The sequence below is a fragment of the Spea bombifrons genome, chromosome 5 (assembly GCF_027358695.1).
Source record: "Spea bombifrons isolate aSpeBom1 chromosome 5, aSpeBom1.2.pri, whole genome shotgun sequence".
Classification (NCBI taxonomy): Eukaryota; Metazoa; Chordata; class Amphibia; order Anura; family Pelobatidae; genus Spea; species Spea bombifrons.
In genome coordinates, this window is record NC_071091.1 from 7,466,707 (window position 1) to 7,473,471 (window position 6,765).

Consider the following 6,765-nt stretch of genomic DNA (forward strand, 5'->3'; position numbering starts at 1 on the left):
AGGAAAATCCGATCCCTGCTAGCACGCAGGGATCAGTCGTCGTGATGTCATAGGTACCCCCAGTGTAAAGAAAAGATTAGAATTGTAGACAGGCACATAAATCTATATATTCTTCAAAAAATTAACCCCTTAATGACAAAGGCCGTACATGTACGGGCTCAAAATGCATTGTTTTCAATGGGTTTTGGGACTGCCCATTGTCCTTAAGGGGTTAAAAACAGGCTGATGACCAGAATGATGATGAAGGTGATGGGAGATAGGGGTGCCTTCTCTGTGATACGTTATGTAATTTACTTACAGTATTTTAACCACCGTATATATTATTTTAACCACAAACCTTTTTTTTTGATGTATTCTGCACAAGGCCAGCAGTCAGCGCTTCAATAAGACAGCATTATCTCTGCTACTTATCATAGTATTAGAAAAAATACACTCCACGCACCTTTTGTCTACAAATTGATGCCAATTACTGAGATTCCTTTGTTCAGCCTTCAACGATATCTCTGTGGTTTTTTTAAAAAAACTCAAAAAAATTATTCCAAAAACGCATTAATTTCATTTATCTACATGAAAATGCAGCGGCTCCTTAAACTACCTTTTGAATCTCGCCTGGTGCTGTCAGTCTGATACAATTCATACGCCACAATTTAGCTTTTTGGGGTTTTTTTTGCATTATCTTTTAAAGTGGCTTTTAACTTATATTTGCTCTTTAATTTATGTTATCCATACCTTGTGTTGTATAAGTGAAGCGTTCTGGTTTTTTACATATATATTTTATTTCTCTTATTAAAATGTCAAGAATTGTTTAAGGTTATCATACGGAATGCAGATGCATTTTTGGGTCACAAGGTCCCAGAACTTTTCTGCTTATGGACCATGGGTTAAGAGCAGCCTTCGTCGCTTGGATAGTTCTTTCTACGCATGCTCATTTTGTGCTCCCATTGATTTCAATGGGAGCACTTTCCTTCCAGAATCGTGGAATGTGGGGGAGGGGAGGAGCGACAACGTTTTAACAAAGTATGTTTTTTTTATGTTAAAAATGCATATTAAAGTACTTTCTATGAGTATATATTCAACTGTAGACACAAATCATTATGAATATAGGATTTTACAAGCTGTTTGGTGCGTTGTCTCTGTTTATGATGGGTTGTTATAAATAATTACTAAGAAGTAGACAATCTGCACCAATAAATGTAAACGGTATTCTTATTCCCTGGCAATCGTTACATTTATTAATGATAAATGCAGATAAAGATAGATTACTTTAGCCATTATTTATTTATAAAAAGGGGGAAATAACGTCCTGCTTCTTCCCAAATGCAATTAGAAAATTACTGCTTAAATTTTAAAAAAATGACTATTAAAATAGCCTACATCGCCAATTATTTTTATATAGATAATGAAAAATAATGTAAATCCAATCCACGGATGCAATGCACTCTCTGGATCAAAGATCAAATAAAAACTTTGTTTTTAGATAAAAAAAAACACGCAATTAAAAATTGATCTATTTCCAGAAAAAAAAGCAATGTTTGGCAATGACATATTTAGAAAAAAAAAGAAAGAAAAAAAGCTGGCATAATTTCATCATTAACTGTGAGAACGGGCCTGAAAGTGGATTTTTCTGCAAACGATAAAAGGTTCTCAAGGACTTCAGAGGCTGGAAATATTAATCCCACAATTATTTTAGAGGGGAGCAGTGTTACTCGCGGCATAAAGGTATTTATTAAAACTGAATTGTTTAGCAAAACTGAACTATTAAAAGAAATTCTTTGTAGTCAGGCTCGGACTGGCCATCTGGCACACTGGGCAAATGCCCATTGAGCTGCTGGCCAATAGCGCCCCGTACTTACCCTTACTGCCCCTACTAGCAGCATATCAGGTTTTCCCATAATGCGGCCACAAGCGGCCAACGGAATCCAGCTGGTAGCCACATGTCCATCATTTTGTGCCCGCTGGCCTTAAAGTGCCAGCGCTGCTTTTCATCCCCAGTGGGCAGATTGCCGTGTTGGGGCAATCAAGGATTAGGGATCTTTGCTCCAACTCTCAATGGTCCACTTTGGAAGTTGGAGACCACTCTTGACTCCAGCCCGTTTAAGCTTTTGATTTCACCACAGGGGAATGATGACATATGACATCTTTCCATGGCTCTCAGTCAATAAATAATAAGCTGACCCTCCAGTACTCCTCAAATACTTAGAAACAACAGATCATGCCACAAAAGGGCACATATACTGTATATATATATATATATATATATATATATATATATATATATAGGGGAAAAGAAACAAACATATAGTGTGAACCTGTATTTATCATAAAACAAATATAAAGTTTTGTGGATGAACACAAATGTAAGGAGACAGCTCATCAAATACATGCATTTTTTTCAGGACTCTGTAAAATAGTAGCACAAACACCGTTGGCGCAGTATAGCTTTAAAATATATAAGGTGACACAATGTATTTTCCACACTTACAGGATCGGACGGCACAAGATAGAATATAATGTAGTATTTCCTCAAACTGAGGTCCATCATCCTTGTAGAATAGTTTGATCCCCAACGCGTTTCGCCAGCTATCACAGGGAAATATCCCAACCACAATATCTCCGTGGAGTAGAGAGGGTCTCCGCCAACCAAGAAAGCCATCTTTGTCCGTCTTTATACCGGTGGGAATTTTTAACCTGAGATCCATGGCAAAAGATGGCACAGCTAGCGTTATCAAATCAGCTATGTTATTAACTTGCTGAAATATAGAAAGAATAATCGCATGCTATAATGCCCATTTAAATAAGATGACGAGTATCTTCTTATTTTTTGCTGGTACCGTCCCTTTAAATAAGATTTAATGAACGCTCACTCCTTTCTGCAGCCCCCCTAAACCTTACATGTCATTTGGGGTACAGTTTTCTCAGTTTCCCTGCAGACGAAGCCTCGGCCGACTTACGCCAGAGCTTTTTTATCACAACCTTATGGATTAAGTGCTAGTTTAGCAGTAAACGTCAAGCGTTCTTTTAAAGGTCAGCGTTAAAACGCTTGCTGTCTCGCTGCTCTCGGTTTATTATCCAAATTCTATATTTTCTTTGAAGTGACCCGCTAGACCTTTCTGGTTTAATCCAAGCGGACTAATAATAGCTGCCTTTGACCCGTTTTAAGAACTTCTGGCCGATGCATGGCTTTCTCTGGCATTGGAAACTTGTAATATGCTCCATGGGGATTAAATAAGAAAACTCACTTATAGGAAGCGGCGTATCTCTAGCTTTGAGACTTTCACGCCAAACTCTGCATTTATTACCCATTGCTACATAAATAGGACTTAGCTCAGCAGTCCAAGAAAGCTTTAGTTCTTTATATTACCACTGTGTAACGCAGAGATAATATTGTAATGATCACTTGAGCGTATTCACTAAACATAGAGCTTACAGGAAGGTCCGACATTTTAAGCTCATTTACATAACTGTGTGATCCGTGGCAGAAGGATCTTCTCATAGACCCTCAGCAGGATCCTTATAGTCTCTTCACCGTCTGTGTTGCACAGAAGAGCCCTCCTTCAATGTCAGCACTGACACTGGAGTTAGGAAACACCCAATCATCGGTTTAGGCATTTAAACCCATTTCAATCTAATAGTCCTTAGTTCAAGCGCTGTTACATTGTATATGTCAACGAGGAGCCGGCGGTGCAGGCCAGTAATTGTAGCTGCCCACACATCTGGTGGAGAACATGCACAATACACGTGAAGTGCCCACCCTATCCAAGTCTCTTTATTTAATGGAAAAATAAGTAGCATTGGGGCAATTGTCAGGATTGCCAGCTCTTTCCGATCCATGCTTTTGCTCCTTTGGCCTTCAGTTACCCCTCTTCTTGGATATGACTTCTTTTGCAACTCTTCTTAATCTTAGAACACGTAGATCCACACTCCAATTTAATCCTGCGAGTAAATGTAACATATTTGACTGTGACCTGTATAACCAGCTGCAGCGACCATGCAGTCAACCGTCACCTATTATAATTTTACAACTAGCTTTGTTTGCAGTCCTATGCCAGTACCTGGCCAGTTATGTGTATGTAGATGAAAACCCTTTTGTGGGATGAAATGTTTTGTAATTTTGTAACCATCTCTGTTTTAATAAATTCGCATATTTCTATCACTTTCTGATCAATCCTGGTGTCCGTGGTGGTCTAGCAGGATGATCTCTACCTGAAACGCCATGGGCAGGAATATCTGACCCAGATACTTGGAGCCGTATGTGTTAATGTACACTTAAGTGCTGGGTTATGACATCAGAACCAACCAAGATCTGTCCTGATGAAGTCTTCTCAGCCCCTGCTAGACCTCCATGGGCTACGGAGACTACCAAAGACTTACGACTCACCTTGCATCAGTTAAATGCCAGCGGCTCCAAAGCCATATAAATCAAAGCTTGAATAAAGACCCCGGGACATGTTTATAATTAGTAAATCTTATGATGATTTATTCCAGTCTCATATTTTCATGAAGCTTCAGTTAACAAAAAAGTGCCAAATGTTGAGCAATCAGTGGAAATATTTCAATGGGTTTCTCCAGTAGCTCTAAATGCACTAATTATCATTTTTCTTAAAAAAAAATCTATTCTTTATCTTATATTAATGTTGTTTAGAGACCCTATTTTGATATTTTTGTTTTACTACAAATCCTTTCCTAAATTTTAATCTCTGATCCCCCCCAGAAATCTGCAGATTTATATTTTATTGAAAACCACAAAAAAAAAACAAAGTCCCCCCCCCTGTTGTTCTAATATAACAAAACAGCCCACAGTTCCCCACATGACTTAATAATATGTTTTTTTCTTAAAAAAAGTCGAAAGAGTAATAGAGTTTTTCAACAAACATGGAAGTCGAATAAATGCAGAAAGCTCGCTGTATATATAAGAAGCAAAGTAAAAGTGTTTTGCCTTTGTTCGGAAGTCACTTTAAGGAGCAAATGTATTGCTGGAAAAGAAACATATGTTTTTATTGGCGACATGCCGAGTGTAATAGTGGAATCAAAAATATGCAGTTTTACAAAAAAACACAGGTTTTAAGCTTCCATTTATTTTATTACCTTTGGAATAAATATATTCATGGCGCTCTATGTAAAGATAATAGGTTTGGACCGCTTCTACATATCTCACAGAGATGCCATTCACCTACTGGTATAGAGAATTATAGACTGGAGCTCACACCACACTAAAAAAAGGGAAAAGGTAGCGTCTAAAGACATTTGAGGTGTTGGAGTGAGCTGTGGGCTGTTTTGTTATGTTAGAACAACAGGCTTTGAAATCTTTTTTTTTTTTTTTTGTGGTTTTTATCTATAAATTTAGGGATATCGAGGGGAACAGAGATTAAACCTGGACACCCTTTATACCTGTGCACAGAAGAAGCAGAAGGGGGAACTGAGCGATGATGGAGACATATATATATATGTGTGTAAGATGTACATATCGCTCAAATATTTGGGGTCACTTAACAATTGCCTTGTTTTGTCCATTAAAATAACATGAAATGGGTCAGAAATCCAGTGCAGGCGGGGTTCATGACTATTGTAGCTGAAAACGGCTGAATTTTAATGGAATATCTTCATAGGCGTACAGAGACCCTTTATCACTCCCATCACTCCTGTGTTCCAATGGCCCTTTATCACTCCCATCACTCCTGTGTTCCAATGGCTCTTTATCACTCCCATCACTCCTGTGTTCCAATGGCCCTTTATCACTCCCATCACTCCTGTCTTCCAATAGCCTTTTATCACTCCCATCACTCCTGTGTTCCAATGGCACGTTGTGTTCGCTGATCCAACTTTAAGTTTAAAAGGATAATTCTCCCTTTTGCAGTTATGTTACAGCTAGAAATGTGCTTGTTTTCCATGAAAACAGTTAAGTGACCTCAAACTTTATATATATATATATATATAATATATATCTTGACAATTTATTGAAATTAAACAAAACGATGGGGGAAAAACAGCCAGATACCGTAAGTTGAATGTTATTTTAATTGGCTAATTCACTTATTTGTTTCCATCTTGAAATATTGTATTCTTTGTATAATATATAAAACATAGTAATTTCTTCTACAAAAATTATTTGGTTTCTGCTATAAAAGAAAACATAAAAATAGGTACATTTAGTAGAACTGATTTTCAAAATACCGCCTTTGGTAACATTGTGTTTAAACGAAGCATTCATGTTGATTTCCAAATATCGTTTTAAATATTCTAACAAATGAGACTAAAACGATTTTTTTAAATTTAAACAATGCTTTTAGAATGTTTTTCCAAGGCTTTTAATTAAAATACCGGCTATTGAATACGTTCCAGGAAAATAATTGATTAACCTTTTTTTTTATTGAATGTCCCCATTTCATAGATAGATTGCATCTGCTCATTTAGAAGCTCTAATTTTCTAGAAAACATTATGTTCTATTATTTTCATGGAATTCTGCACAGTATACAAGCAACACATTTTTGGAATTAAATCATACTCAATATACTCAACAATATTGTGCGTTCCTATTATAACTACATGCGCACTCGGTCTGCTGCTCCAGTGGCAGATTGATGCCGGCGCTCGTGGCCGATGGCTGGATATGCCGGCCACACGCTACGCCGTCGGGCGGCCGCCATCTTTAAAATACCAGGGTCGTCCGGGCCATTGCCCGCCTGGCCCTTTCGCAATGTTTTTCAGCAACATAAAGTAAAAGGTTCATATTACATATTTTTTTCTCTATTGCCCTCGATGTTATT